Here is a 16,481-nt window from a genome sequence, read left to right as displayed (position 1 = left end):
ATATAAGAACAGTCGGAGGAGAAGTTGTTCAAGTTTATTATCATAGTTAAACCGGAGCTGGAAAGTGTATATCCTCAAGTACAACTTCGACAATTTCGCTAAGTGAAGTATTAGATATTCGGAAAAGCATCTCTGGAAGTTTATGTTAAACTTCAATTTAATCGTAATAGGCAGAGTTATTTTGTGTTTTCACAAATTTTGACTATTTTCTTGTTTGTTAAAGAAATAAACGAACCTATTTGTATCCATAAATATACAGAACGCTGCTAAATTATTGAACCAATTCATTCATTCATGATTCATCATTTCAGTTATACGGTATCTGCATTTTTGAGAATGTAGTGAATCATTTAGCTTGATCAGAAGATATAATTATTTCCATGGATCGCGGTTACGTAAATCTTGCAAAATATCACAAAACCATCTACAGAGATCATTTAGTCCTTGATACATTGGAATTTTGTGCGGATAGTACTTTCCAGCATTCATAATACCGACTATTTAACCGCTGCTATTTGTCGTGATTTATGGTGAGAATTATGTTCAACTTTTAATGCAAATTTCATGCTTTCCTATACCTAACGATGTATAGAATCCAGTTCCAGCAGTATTTGACTATTTTTTCACATTTTTTTCGAAATTTCACTGACTGCAGATTGGTTATTATATCTGAGTGGATTCATTTTTTACTTGAAGATTTTGGTATATTCTAATATGAGCAATTAATGTTACTTCAGAGAATGATTTTAGTACACACTAACTAGTAACCTTCAGCAACACCCTCCTTGTTTTCTAACAGTTTTGATGTCAACCTCGATATTTTTGTAGGGATGACGGTGAACACCATTCCACAAAATGGCGCTTGGAATAGGGATCGAACCGGTAGCACCAGGTCTCATACTAGATAGATAGGAACATGGATCTCGATCACACTTCAGCGGCTTTCTGATTGTCCGACAGCATGTGCATTACCAATCAGGAATAGTTATTTCTCTTACCGAAATATTTGTATCTTTCCTATCATAATCGGAAATCGTAGACGCAGTTGCCTAAATCTTGTACTCGTACCATCATATCTGGTGTTCTGCTTATCTACGGTCGACTCGACCGTGGTACATCCTAAGTCTTCACCTGGCGTCGCTAAAACATTATGTGAATACATTTTCCGTGGACGGCTTCCATCTTTTACATCTCCATCAACATTTTCCGTAGCCAATTCACTCAATTTGTAACAGAGCCTGCTGCTCCATTGATTTAACTGCCGTAGCGGGTTTTCCCATGACAGCTACGAGGCTGTCGGTTAGCTGGTGCTCCTTGACATGTCTCTGTATCGTCATATGCAAGCGCGTGCTTCCAGCATATGTTGTTATTGAGATATCGTACAATTCTACGAACTTTTTAGATATGATTCATGAGTATATTTGATATCTATACGAATTTCTTATAGTTCTCTCTTCCGAATTTGTGAATATTATTCTCATTACGACTTTCCTACTCACGATATAGATACGTACATAAAATACAAACCTTCTCGGATGTGAGTTTCGGAAATACTTAAAGTGCTTCTTGCCATTATAATGTAATATCTTGGGACTGAGTAAAATGTTTTTGGATAGTATGCCTCATGAAACTCCCTCCAGAAATTACTCTTGATTATTACTAGACCCACAAGTATATATTAAATGGGGATTGAGAATTTCTCGAGGGTTGATTAACGAAAATGATGTAATTCTACCGTCTGGATTGCTTTTCGGATCTTACGGGTAATATATGAATGTTAAGTTAAAGACAAATGTTTTCAACGCACACGTTCTATATATCTACATACTCATTTTGAGTGTATTATTCAAAAACAAGTGAGATTTGAAGCTATCAATATTGTGGATAATTTTTTTTTGATAAATTGATTTTGATAATCATTGATTTTCGAGTTATTAACTTATTTTCTAAGCTCTGTTTACTAGTTTAGCCGGACAAGAAAGATAAATTCTAAATTTTTATATTTGTTCATGTAAAAAAGAAGTTTCTCAACCCACCATCCTCAAATATATACCCCCTATGAGTTGGTGAGTTAAATCTAGTTTTCTTATATTTTTCTCTCAAAGTACGTGTATTCCGTGCAATCACAACGGCGCTTTTTATGCAAACACTCGAGTAGTTCGAATGGTGCCTGCTGTGTGGAGATATTGATCTTGCACTTTCTATGTCTTAGTCTTCAGGAAAGTTACGTCTTAATAGTTAATTTCATAAGCTTTCACTTCTCCAAAGGAAGGAGTCTCGATTGACGTTCTAGGCGTCTGAAGATGAACTGGGTGCCAATGAACCAAATCTGCCTTACGAGAAGGTGTTGCTGGTCTGCTCTAGCTGGAATTTGTGAATATTTTAATATGATTATATCGACTAAAAAAATTTATGGATGACAACATCAAAAGTGCCCGTTAGACAAATTAAAACAGATATTGAAGTTCAAGTACCTTAGAATTGAAGCAACCAGTTATGGAGACGTAGAAGACGAGGTTGAAGACAAGTAGCCAGAGCTAATAAAGTGGCACGTGGTATGACTGAACAAATACCGAAGACAAGAAATAAAGGCACGAATTTTGTATGCAACGGTCAGACCTATACATCAGAGAAAAAGTCAGAGATGGAATTTCAGAAAAAACACTAATAGACCGTGAAAGACGATCATGTGACGTAGATAACATTAACGAATTGGTGGCGGCGCCTCTTATATGCTTTTTCTATAAAGAACGACGAGTTGTTTAAATGTTTTTTCTAGTGTGAGTGTTTAAATGAATTGAGTAAGTAAGAGACCGTGTTTATAAATTCGTCCCACCGATAGAAATAGTATAAATAAATAAGAAAAACATTAAAATATAATAGGATCAATTGATCGAAGGATTCCTTACAAAACAATGCAATGTTTCTTATAGCTTAAACCAAAATTAATCAAACTCATACTGCAAAAAATTTTTCTATGATTATATAATTCGAATGTTATCCTTGTGAAGTTCAGAATCTATCTTTATTTGATTTTTTTGCTATGATAGATATTTCACTATAAACATTCACTATTTGAAAAAATCTAGTCAATATTTTTGACATGTATCTATGAAATTTTCATATTTGTAAATAACGTTTCTCAATTTTGCCACACCCTATACACCTCTCGGCACCAAAAAAAAATTACAAGAATAAATTTGTACCTTATCACTGAATCCATCATTCTGCCTTCACATATCTGCTGTTACGTCATGTCACCTGAGTTGCAATCGATCTACATTAGCTGGCACCCCACGTTTCTGACGTCTCTGGAGAGTTGGCTCCCTCTTCAGTGTGCATGCCCGCGGGAAACTATGCCAACTACGGTTCGGACACCAGAAATTGGATTACATAAATCGATGTCGGATAAAAGTAGATGCGATTATTTCTCTATTTTACGTCAGGTTTGGTTTAGATGAGTGTCGAATTATGTTTTCCCTCAAATGACAAGTAAATGTGGAAAACTGATTTGTATTATTAGGAAGTGATTTGACAAACTTAAAAACTATTCTATTCCAAAATATAATTTTTTATTAACCCATAACAGCGATTTTTCTATTTCATTCAGTCATGTAGATAATGGTAATTCGGAGATTTTGCAAAATACAGATTTTTTGCCATTACATCCTCATTTCTCCAGAATGACTTTCCATCAATTCATTTCGTCGAATTTGGCAGCCGAAAGTAATCGGAGGGAATTGAATCAGGTCAATTTGATGGATGAGGTAATAAATTGTAACGTAGTTCAGTTAACCGTTTTCTTCAACAAACGTGAAGATTTTTCGGTATCAAAATTGTAGTTCTAAGCCAAACATAGAAATAAAGATCATAGTGTAGAAAAAAACTGTGATTATTTTTCAAATTATACACCCTTCTTACCACAAATTTCTGACTAAAGCTACTATGAAATGCTCCTTTGAAACAGAAATGTTCGTACGCCATCTGTTTAATATCATCGTCAGCCTTTACCTTTTCAAATCAAAAATAGTCGGACGGAGCCAGATCACGGCTATATGGAGGGTGTTCCATTTATGATAATCCACATTCGGGTATCCTTTGAAAGCAAGGAGTGTGGAATGGAGTGTAGTCATCAAGCACGCGCACACATCAGTTGTTTCTACCGCGCTTCTTTTCTATAATTTCTTCGCGTATTTGACTAAGCCGTCAAAGTAATAGGCAGCTGTTGTATTTGATTCCTTACAATCATTTAAAAAGTTACCTTCGCAGTCCCATCACTTGTTTGGTGCTTTTCGTGACCTTTGCTTTGTTGGCACAGTCTTTTATTTTCGATGCCACACAATGGAGTCTCGTTTAGATTCCGGACCCGTTAAAATAGATTGAATTGAAATTTATTGCTCCCCTTGACTAACCTAACCTAACCAAAGTCGCTCACAACATTCTACTCGATGTGCTGAAAATTCGACGCACCCACCTTGTACTAATTTTTGTCATTTGTCATATTTGAATTCTCATGAGAGATGAAGCACTTGTTTCAGAAAGTTTGTTTGTACTGCAATTTGTTTGTGAGGCGCTGCGCTGCTCGCTAGTAGAGTAGTCACCTCATAGGATCTTCCACACACGAATCATCTTCCAATGGTTCCCCTCATCGGAAACAACCTCATTCTGTTTCTAATTTGTGTTAATGTTGATCCTCGTTTAGTCAAAAATAGTTCATAACACAGTTTGAGATATTTTTTAAAACAACTTGATTGATTTGTGGTTCGAGCTGCCAGCTGAAACTTGGTGAAAAACATTTTGAAACTTGCATAAAGATTTTTGCGAATGCACTATATCCACTACGTAACTCGGAAATTGTCCATTGTTTCTGATATATGATGTTATTTAATCTATTGTGGCGTATCGACAAAAAAATTCATGTGGATTACATTTTAAGAGCTTTTTCCGGTGTAATATTCCATGTTGAAGTGAAAGACGGTCCTAATCGGATCATCAATGTTTGTATAGCCTCTTTTAGAAGTAGGAAACTACTTATCCATAAACAAAGACTACGGTACTTCGAATCAAGCTTTCCAAAACCAAATGAGATAATCCATAAAAATCCTCTAGGACCTGCGATACGAAGAGCGGAGTCCTGTCACAACTGACACATAGTTGAGACGCCAGACTATAGATCAGTAACCTCTGAACCCTGATGCAGAAACGATGTGGTACATAAACAAGAAAAGACCAACTTATCGTACCCATTCTCGAACCAATCAACCACGGGATACGCAATAGATTAACAAAACAAAACAAGTATTCTTCTGACCAACTTAGTTCATGACACTTGAATTCAATCTCAAAATTGTTGATAAGCTTTTCAAATATTTCAGTATATGTGAAAAAATCATTTTTTCAAATTTGAGTGTAATTAGATTCATTTTCTGATATAAAAAAGTGTCTTAAATTGTTGCCTTTATCTAAAAAACCATTTTTAAACGCAAATATCCTCACAAAACCACCTTATCCATTGAACAAATATAGAAAATCTGGATGGATCTGCGACCTTTTTGAAAGCTTTCGCAACACTCTGATAAATTGGATGTGTCAATGGGACTTTTTTGAATGAATCTATACACAAACAGACTTCCCTATTCGAATGATTTCATTTTGTGCAGGTATGGCGGAAGTTGAAAGAAAATAAATTAGATTTTTTTCTTAGCTTCAACATAAAAGGATCCACATTTATTTTTTTTTATTTTAGGTGATTACTTTGCCACTTTTTTATCGATGTTTATTGCAAAGATTTTAGTTGAGGTTAACAATTTATTATCAAGACATTTTGTAACAAAACTTCCTTAGATTAGGATAGTAAGTGTGAGTAATGTATTCCAAATACGAATTTTGGTGTATAATTTATATTTCATACAACAAATGATGAACATTAAGTTTTTTTTCTAAATTAAACGAATGGTGTCTCATGAATAATGTCGATTCCAATGTTTACTTCGTTTATTTTCCTTTTCTTCGACAAATTTCTTACATATTTTCATGTAAACTGCAACTCTAATCAATATCTTTGCATTTAGTATCAAATTGAGAAATATAGGACGACAGATTTTATAAATATCAGAAATTTTGGCGATTATAACACTAAAAGATTAGTTTTTGGAATGCGATTGTTCTGATTTTTTGAAGACTTCTTCATAATATTATCCTTATTGACTTGCTTATGATGTTGGCTGAATGTATAATTCAAGTTTATGACCTCGTGCGCCACACTAAACTTAGTCAAAAATAAAAATCGAAAAAACTGCGAAAAAATAGTTCTTTTTTTCAAATTTTGGCGATTATAAGTCTAAGGGATTAATTTTTGGAATCCGCTAATTTTGATTTTTTCTAGACTTGTTTATAATGTTGGCCTGATGGATAATTCGAGTTTGTGACCTCATGCGGCACACAAAACTTAGTCAATTTTCAAAAAACTACAAAAAATTGTTTTCTTTTCAAATTTTGGTGATTATAAGTCTAAAGGATTAGTTTATGAAATCTGCTAGCTCTGATTTTTCGGAGATTCGCTTATGATGTTGGCCCAATAGGTCATTTAAGTTTGTAACCTCGAGCGCTGCACAAAACTTGGAAAAAAATCGAAAAAACTGCGAAAAAATAGTTTAGTTTTCAAATTGTGGCGATGGAAACCCTAAAAGATTAGTTTATGAAATCCGCTAGTTCTGATTTTTTGTAGACTGGTAGACCTTATGGATAATCTAAGGAAAAAAGGGTGAGATATCTGGAAGTGATTGGAAAGGGTGAGATATCTGGAAGTGACTGGAGCTTAGAAGCAGAATAACTGATGTAGATAAACGATTTATTAAAGGATAAACTGGATTATCAGGTTGTACTAAAACTTTTGGACAATATGACATGAGAAGTGGCTGTCGTTTGAGCAATAGGACAGGTTCATTGGATTCACGATATATTCTTTTAGAAGGACTGTATTTCAAAGCTCCAAGGCAAACTCTTAGAGCTCTATTGTGAACAGAATTAAGAGTTTTTGAATCAGATTTGTTTGCTGACTTGTGAATAAAGTTTCCATAATTTAATTTGGAACGAATTAGAGATTTGTACAACTGTAGCAGGGTTTTTTTCATCAACTCCTTAAGGTGAGCCAATGTTTCTGTCCATACCACACAATCCTTTTTTATTTTTTTGATACGATCCTCCCAGGTTAACCTACTATTGTTAGCAGTTGAAAGTATAATTAAGTAGACGCTTCCAAATTTTGTTTCCTAAGATGTTCCTAATGGCACTTACAAGCCAAAATTTAATCTTAAAGTGGTGACCTAATTTAGTAACTGATTTGTCTTGTACATCAATCACCCCTGCAACAAACTACCGACCCTCCGAATACAAATTATACCAATTACAGGGCGACAAGACAGATCAGACAATTTGAAACTTTCGTTAAATTCGAAAATATTCTACTTTAGAATTTTCGTTAGTACAGAGTATTATAAGAAGTAATTTTTTGATTCTCAATGAAACAATTAAACGGGCTGTATTGGATGAAAACATCCATGATAATAATGTTTAAATATGATTTTAGCCATGTAAATTTTAAGGTACACTCTGGAATACCAATTTTTACAGCATATGCGACCAATAACTCTTCAAATGTTGATTCCAAAGTGTTCAATTGCCTTTGGTTTAAAGATTAAGCGAATAACTACATATTGCAAAAAAAATAATACAATAATTTGAGTTTCTGCATGGGTTATTCATTCAATTGACAAATTTTTATTCCCAGATTTTGTCACATTATAATGAGTCTCATAAGGAATTTGTCATAGACAAGTTGAAAACATAATAAATATGTTTTTATAGAAATATTAATCTTGGAAAAGGGGGTAAGTGAAAAAATTATCAAAATTTTTAGCAACTGCTTAATATGCTGGATTGACTAATGAGAAAAGAGTTGGGAGCATTTAATATGAGTCAGAATAATTTAATAGTCCCTGGGCCATCAATGAAATGAACTTGTAATGAATGATTGTAACCTAACCTATTTAATACTGCACCGTATTTTATTTCTTATCTTCTTTACGGTTCAAGAAACAGTATTTAAATGTGTTTTGCAGTTTGGTTGAAGCGTTCTGGATCCTTGAAACATTACTTTACATTTGGTCAATTCGATTTTTTTTCATAATTTTTTACAGCTTCCTTCACAATCTCTTCTCGCCTTGTGACTTGGACCTTCTTTCTTTACTAGACAATGTTTTTTTTTTACTTTGGTGTCTCTCAGTAACAGCTGTAAATTCTTTCATCAGTAACTACTTTGCTACACCGATTTAAGATTCTGTAAATGCTATATTCTTTTTTGTTATTCTTTTATAAAAAATATGTGCAATTCATTATTTTTGCACCAAATAACAGCTCAATAGCATACAATTTATGATAATTTTCTTTGGAATGTCTCTTTATGGCGAACGGTTTTCTTGACATTTACAATGATCTAAAAACTTACAGACCTTTCAAATCATAAATTTTATCCTCTTAAACAAGTAGTGTAACTTTTTGTTGAAAAATCATTTTTGCTATCTTTTGATTGTACCTGTCTCTCAAAAAGTTACGTATTATTAACCATTGGGTAATTGGATATGAGCCGCCCTTGGCCTTGCGCACTTCATGGACACATGTAATTATCCATGAAAAATTTATAATGTTCAAATGTGTTATTTAGAAAACATATTTCAATATAAATTCTTATTTCGCAACTTCAAATGCCGCAGAAACGAGAGGTGGTATGAGAATTTTTTGCATCCCAAGACCCAGAGCACCCTGTATATGAGTAGAAATATGCAGAGAACAGAATAGAGGTTCAATGTAGTTATGTTCCATAAAACAGAATGGAAATTTTCGTTTATAACATAGTTAACGTCAAAATCAATAGTATAGGATTTTCATAGAATTTGACGCCAATTTTAACTTCACTTGGAATAGCTTTAAGTTATTTAGAACTCTAAAAATAAACTCATTATCATAGAAATTAATAAAACAATATAAATAATATTCTACATTAATAAATGGTTAAATATTTCATCTCCATCAGCAAAACATCTAATAAAGTTATATATCATTGCTATTTTTAATGATAATGCTAGAAAAATATTCGATTTTCCGTTGTTCAATGCTTGTTTTATCCTTTTCGTAAAGGTACACAGCAAGTGCAACGTAATCTATCGATTATCCAGTCGTAGCGAGTTGGACCCTTGGTCTCTAGGGAGTCCTGTTTCTGTTTATAAAGCACCAGCTCGACGGTGTTTTCCAAAAGAACACACACACAAGCGGAGAGCCCTCCTGGCTCTTCAAAACTACACTAGAGCCCTTAGAGAAAAAGTCGTGTTGACCTAACTGATGAATTGGATTTCTGCTATTCCTTTGCGAGGTATAATTTCATTAGAGATCGGACTGCAAAAGCGCCGTCTAGCGGCTGTGATGAAAGGTAGACGAGTTGATCTCTCATGCTACGATTGATCGTAAAATAGGGGAAATTACAAGTAAATTTTGTGTATTTGATTGAAAGGGTACCGGGACTTTATGTTGCATTTAAATATCGTTCCCTCGTGAACGGCTTATTTCATTATTATACAATTTTAGAGATGTTTGAATTTCGTAATCCGTAATAATAAATTGCGTGAAAGAAAGAATAAACTAATACTCTTTACTATTTTTTATAGTTACCATTCTACTAACCAGCTTTCCATCTTTTTCATTTTATAATTTATGTTCAAGAAATTTGAATCCAGGAGGATTTTCTTTCCTATTTTCATTTAGCTTTTTCTGTGAGACACGCAGATTGGCGATTGTCTGTTCTTCTTCGTTAAACTGTTTTCAATGGTTGCTCATTAAGTCTCTTCCAAATTCTGGAATTCCAGTATCATATTGATAGTCTTCTTGATGGTAGAGCAGCTCATGTGAAAATTTGTTTGTGAAATCCTATTTTTTCTATTGTTTCAGCATGGCTCGTCAAAAGAAGATGGTAAAATGGCCAAACATTCCCAAGAACAAATGAGGGAGGTGCTTGATCTAATATATCATGGTCTTAGCTTAGAAAATCAGCAAAATTGTCTTGCTTATCCAACAAACCAATACCTATTCCTTGATCGGAGAATGACTGAGATCATTTTGTACTAAAATGTTGCAGATATTCCAATAATTACGATTAGTGGTTCACTGTAAAACAGTTTATCCTACTATTAGCACAACCATAAGATGTCAGTTTGGATTAAAAATCAAAAACAAGTCAAATCAAAACCCAACAAACATTCAATACATACAGAGAAAAAATTTTAAACGGAAATATATAACCTTCTCCTATGACTGATCTACTTCTGGATTGAGTGCTCCGTAAAACTTCTTTCTTCATGAATCCCTGGCCATATCACTCCAAATATCGTGCAATCACTTTTATTTGATCATATATTGTAACATTTGGCATTGATTTCTGTAGCATATTTTGACTATTGTGGTTTTACTAGAACTGTAACTGTCTCTTCGGTATCCTCTCCCGTTGTCCCACTTTTTTGCAATCCTGTCTATTTTAGAGTTCCCTTCTACTTAAAAGTGTTTAGATACCAATCAGAGGCTCACTTTGAGAGTTAATTGAGTTTTCACGTAGTGAAAAACATGAATAAAAACAATGCCATTCTAGGTCGAAGTTTCGCATACCAATATAGCCTCACTACTAAGAAAAGGAATGCATTATCGGTCCTTTTCACCCAATTCCTATGTACCTTTGATTATATTTGACTAATTCCATGGAGACTCTCTAGAAATAAAGAATTGTAGCAAGGCTTTTCCGAGAAAAGCAGTCGCAAAGCAATAGTACTGTAGTTTCCTCCTCTACTCAATACAACCGAGCCTGTTTGAGGAGCCCTGACAGTATTGTATCTATCATAATAGACTACCTTATACCATATATTTGGACCTTTAAGAATTTTTCCGTCTTCTCTTCTCAACTATAGTATTTCGAATGAGAATTTAGTCATGGCTGCCTCGTCTCCACTCTTCCGCAGCTTAAGTTATCCCTCAATCCTTAAGTTAGAGCTCCCTCTTGTTGGTAGTGGTCAATTGCATTATTTCTAAATCGTTCATGACATAATGCCGTTCTATCTGCAGGTTTTTAAGAGCCTTATATACATTCCAACATCAGCTTTGCTTCGGATATCATGCTTTGCAGAGCCTTAAGTGCCGCTCCACTATATGTGCACACTAATATGGTTTTTATTTTGGCAGTTGGCGAGGTTGCAGTATAATTTGTTTCCATAACTCCACGCTGGAATTTACCGTGAATTTCCTATGAAGTAGGTAGGCTCGTTAGATCTTTTGGAGGAAATCATATGGAATCACTTCACTCTAAGTTCCTCCAATTCAATCCACCTTGGCAGCTTTATTCCATGTTTTATCCGATAGTTTACTTTGGCAGCCTGTACATTGATACTTATCTGTATAACATAATGAAACATGTTTGTTATTTGTTTCCCTACCCCATAGTATTATACTGCCTAGTATACTTGCCGTGAGAATTATATATGATCAGTCTATTAACTTCTCCAACTTTTCTGACTTAGTAGTAAGTAAGTAAGTTAATGATTAAATTGATTCCTACTATACTTTGTTTATGATTGCATGAAGCACCAAGTTCGGTGCCTTCACATATTCAGACAGTTATTCTTGTAATTCCAAAACACTTTTACCCTAATTTTCTGAGATATACCGAGAACATTTTTCTTACTTTACAATAAAGCATAAAGTTTTAGAATAATTTGAAAGAGGGTTGTCACAGACACGACAGAAAGATAAAATTTCGTTACAAACTGGATGCCATTATCAGATTGTAATTAAAACATAGAGCACGTAGGGTAAAGTAATTGGCTAATTTTGTCGGTTCCATTGTATAACAGAGGGCAACCGCACTGCAAATCAACCCTTCGCCCTTTCGGCGCGTTCACTGCCTTCGTTAGTTCGCCCTGAACTGAGGAGGGTGTCCAGGTTAAAACCTGCTTACTCCACGAGTGAATTGTGGAATATTGAACTAGAAATGTATTTTGTTTGGCATTTATATGATTTTCAGTTTTTGTAAAATGAGGGGGTGTGTGAAGAAAAAACCCATAGAAACTGTTTAATTGACTTATTTGCGCTTTATAAAAAAATGGTTACCACACTATATCCACAAAACGTCTTATATAACTGAATCAGCACCCAGTCGACTCGCTTTCCTAGTTCTTGTTTTTAAATGTTGCATTCAAGTATAAAATACTGAATCTGGCAGTTACCAGATTTCGCTCAGAATTCTCTTTCTTAATTCAGCTAGTGTAGTTGCTTCCCAACCATCAGAATATACGTTTCGTTTCAAATTTCGTCGAAAAGGTTCAATTGATTTCAGCTGAAGCACATTAGGAACATTCCTAAATGGAATGGTCTCTGCCTTGTTTGGAGCCGGTTCTCCCTTTTTAGTCCATTGCTTCGATTGTTCTTTTGCTTCGAACAATCGAAGTGATCAACCCACGTTTCATCCATGATTATGGAAATATTGCCAAACACTCTATGGAAACATCTTCTTTTTTCTCCATTGTGAACGCGGCACCCCTCTTGTCGAGTTAATGCGATGTACTGCACTTTTTGAAAAGCTTACTATGTCTGATGACTCACGTACTTTCAGTCGACGATCATCCGATACCACTTTATAGATTTACTGGAGTTGTCACCTCATTTACTGTTATTTTACTGTTAATAACGAAGGAGCAGTCTCAACCAGAATAGAATCTAGTTCAGCTTTTATATTGGCTTGGCTATAGCCTTTCAAATAAAAGTATTGTATCACATAATGGTGACCAATTTTTTCCATGGTTACAAATTGACTGAACAACGTGGAATCTTCAAACATGAAACATATGCTGTATAGGTTGTGTACTTCTTAATACAGTGGTACTTTTCATGCAACTACCGTCAGGTATTTCTGGGACCATTCTTGTATTTAAAATTACCCACGCGTTCCATTTTCATTTCAAATACAGTTCTAGCTCCCCATTTGACCTATTTTGTAAATATATCGATGGAAACCGATCAATATAGTATACATTATTAAAACAGAAAAAGAGGGAAGTAATAGGGAGAGAACATTCTTGAAAAAGGAGCAGAATAAACAAAGAATCACACAAAAACATATATTGAAAAGGTATAATGCACTAATAAGATACCGAAATAAAGACAAATTAAACAATATAATAGATCATACGGCCCAGAAATGGATACAAATGGAGGAAAAATTATCAAAGAGACAATGGAAACCTTAAGCAAGAATCTTGTAGTTGTACAAATAAAATTTGATGCATTCCATACACAGAAAACTGCCCAAGTTATTGCTTTGATCAAAAATGGACTTAGTCAGCGAGCTGCCTCAAGACAATTGGATATGAACCGCTCAGCGGCTCGAAGAGTGTGCCAATGGAGACTGGATCATTTCATGTGCGAGCTGGAACAGGTAGAAAGCGATTTACAACCATTCGATATGACCGCTTTTGTGTTAACAACATTAAGAAATCGTTACCTTAATGTGCAACGAAAGCTCCGTAAGCGACTATTAGTCACTGTACAGTAAGACAATGACTGCAGGAGAATTACCTGACCCCTAAAACACTTGCGATTGGTCCAAATCTGACGCCTGTACACCAAAGACCAAGAGAGCGATTTGCAGATTGCTTCTTTGAAGATCGGAGTGCTATGAAGGTGGTTCCTTCATGATCTGAGGTGCAATTTCTATAGGAGCACGAACTGACCTGATGAATAATTTAAAAAAATATATAGTTAAAGTCAAAAGCTTATAGTGGGCCGATTTCTATGGACGCAAGTATATTTTTTATACTTTTTTTAATTGATGTTTACTTCTAAAATCAAATTGCAAAATGATGCAGAGTTGAGACCCATGGTAGTATGATAGGATGTATTCTTGTTTCAACTGTTTCGTAGCTGTCCTCTTGAGCCAAAATCCATCATAATAACTTATAGATACATTAATTATCGAAATTTGTATTTTAATTGTTAATATTATTATTGCTATCTATTAAAATTTATATAGAAAATATAGTTGGCTACATCTATTGGTGAAATCATGTACAACCTTCTCCGAATGAATTAATTACCACTAATTGGTCAATTAATTCGTAGTTGTTGTAATGCGAGTTAAATAAATTTTGGAAATGAAAGAAGTCAGAGCCATTCTCATTGAAAGACTTGGTACACATATTCAATGAAATTTTCTTTATTACTTTCTCATCAATGCACTGTATAATGATGGAAATAACTACCCTGAAGTGGAAAATAACATTAAAGGAGAGCAATTATAAAAAAATAGACAGCAGAAAATTTTTTCTTCATATAATGGGTTTAGGTTCGAACTAGTGCGGATGTTCTTGCAGTGAATTAATGTATGCAAACTTGATAATAATGTATTATCTCTTTTGTAGGGAGAAGTTTATGAACCTAATATGCATATTGAGAGGAAGTAGATATGAATGGAAATTTGATGATAACCATCTCTTATTATTACAGTTGGGGACACGTACATAATTTAGAATTAATGGAAATAATTGATGACCAGTCATTCCTTTGTTTTATATTCGATACTAAACAAAAATCATTCATTTTTGTTCGATTTATATCTAAAAACTTTCTGAGCTGACAAGAAAATGAGACATACTTTTTCATAATTACTTTTAGTTTTCAACAAAGTCTCTTCTTGAATTTTCAAACTTAGTTCAGTGGTTTATTGTACTATTGTACTTTATAGTCACTTCTGCGGTCACTGCGATTTTTAATTTATGTATCTTCCAACAAGTGAGATATAAAGCTAGGATTGATTTGAAACGCTTGACTCAGGATAGATTTTGAGCTGAGATGCGATACACAATAATCTTCGTCTGATAAAAATGAAACTTCGTGGTTAGTAAACAGCAAAAAGACGCTAGGAGCTGGTAATACGGTTGATGATCAATGAAAACGAAGTGCGGTGCAGAGTGAGAAAGTGCGATGTCCTGATGTTTCCTTCTTCTTGTTTTTGAAATGCGATCGCTGTTTTGCAATGTTTCTCTAAAACAATGATACGTAATACTTTTCCGTTATTTTTCTACTTTGCTTAAGATAGTCTGAGGACACAATCCTATGACTATCCGGAATAAACGGTCGTCATTATTTTCCCCGATGAAACCGATCAGGGAAATATTCAATCCAATGCGACTTTGATCCAATGTTAACAAACATGGTCTCTATCACCTGGGTAGCTTATGCAAACATTCAGCACACTGAGAACGAGAGGGTCGCAACTCAAAAAAATCGATTTTTGAGTTATTGTCATGAGTAGATTCATCTCTTATAGCTGAACATTTCTGTAATAACGTCACTTTTCTAGTGTTCGTATACGCCGCCTGATAGCGCAAGTGTCTCTGCATTGGAAGGGGAATAATGATCATAGACACAACTCCTAACATGTCAGTATCAACTACATTTATGAGGAGAGAGGTAAAAAATTTATTTTCACTTCTTAAGATGTGTTTCTTTGCATTCATGCATGATGCAATGTCATTTTTTTAATTGTGACTTTATTGATCTATTTTTCATGTGAGCTTCAACACTATTTTAATTGTTACTATGCATTTATAGTTTAGAGTATGAAGCCCCAAAATGAATTAAAACAAACGAAAAAAAAAACAAAAAATCTCAAAAATCTAAAAAAAATAACCCCTCAATAATAAAAAAACCGAGTAGAGCCGTTTTTACTTACAAGCTTCACTTCGTTTTAATTCGGCCAAAATCTCCCGTTAGAAATAGTTGGGCAAACACATCACAACGAAACCACCACAACCCCAGCCCTGCAGAGGAGTTATTCCTATATCAGGGCCTACTCAAACAAACCACATTCCTCACAAAAATCTTCCTTATCCTACCAAACTTTAACCAACGAATCTCTCCCTCTCTATTTGTATAAAATCAATCTTGATATTGTATGAACCTGTGAAAGTCTGTCTATAGTAGCTTAACGATTGTGTCCAAAACGTGTCACGATTAAATACTATTGACGAGTTGACCTTAACGTATATCCATAAAAATTTTGTGGATACATTAGGAAAATTTACAGAAGCGTTGTTACAAATATTGTACATAGAGAGTCATGTAAAGATTGATAAGCTGAGGAAGCATCCACGACCACTACTACATACAAAATTTTTAGAATAGTTCATGATCTCGTGTTGCAGAATCGAGTTTAGACAACGATACAAATAATTTGGTACGTAATGTATTTATTGAAAATGATAAAACTTTGTGGAAACCCATTTACTCACGGCTTCTAGCGTAGTATACGAGGATGGTCTAAAATCCAAGAAGTACTTGGCCTCTTCCACTGTATTAGAAAGTAGTCGACCAAATGTCCAGGAATGTTGAAG

The 16,481-nt window shown here is 34.4% G+C and overlaps 2 protein-coding genes across 2 annotated transcripts in view; both read right to left on the bottom strand.

The window, feature by feature from the left end:
- Positions 1 to 16,481, bottom strand: part of LOC130448378 (pyrimidodiazepine synthase-like) — a 445,274-nt gene that overhangs the window by 388,711 nt on the left and 40,082 nt on the right. The window lies entirely within an intron of this gene.
- LOC130448370 (choline O-acetyltransferase) overlaps positions 1 to 16,481 on the bottom strand; it is a 135,984-nt gene that overhangs the window by 87,158 nt on the left and 32,345 nt on the right. The window lies entirely within an intron of this gene.

The sequence above is a fragment of the Diorhabda sublineata genome, chromosome 8 (assembly GCF_026230105.1).
Source record: "Diorhabda sublineata isolate icDioSubl1.1 chromosome 8, icDioSubl1.1, whole genome shotgun sequence".
In the NCBI taxonomy this organism is placed as follows: domain Eukaryota; kingdom Metazoa; phylum Arthropoda; class Insecta; order Coleoptera; family Chrysomelidae; genus Diorhabda; species Diorhabda sublineata.
Note: the sequence above shows the minus strand (reverse complement) of the source record. Positions and strands in the feature narration are given on the sequence as shown.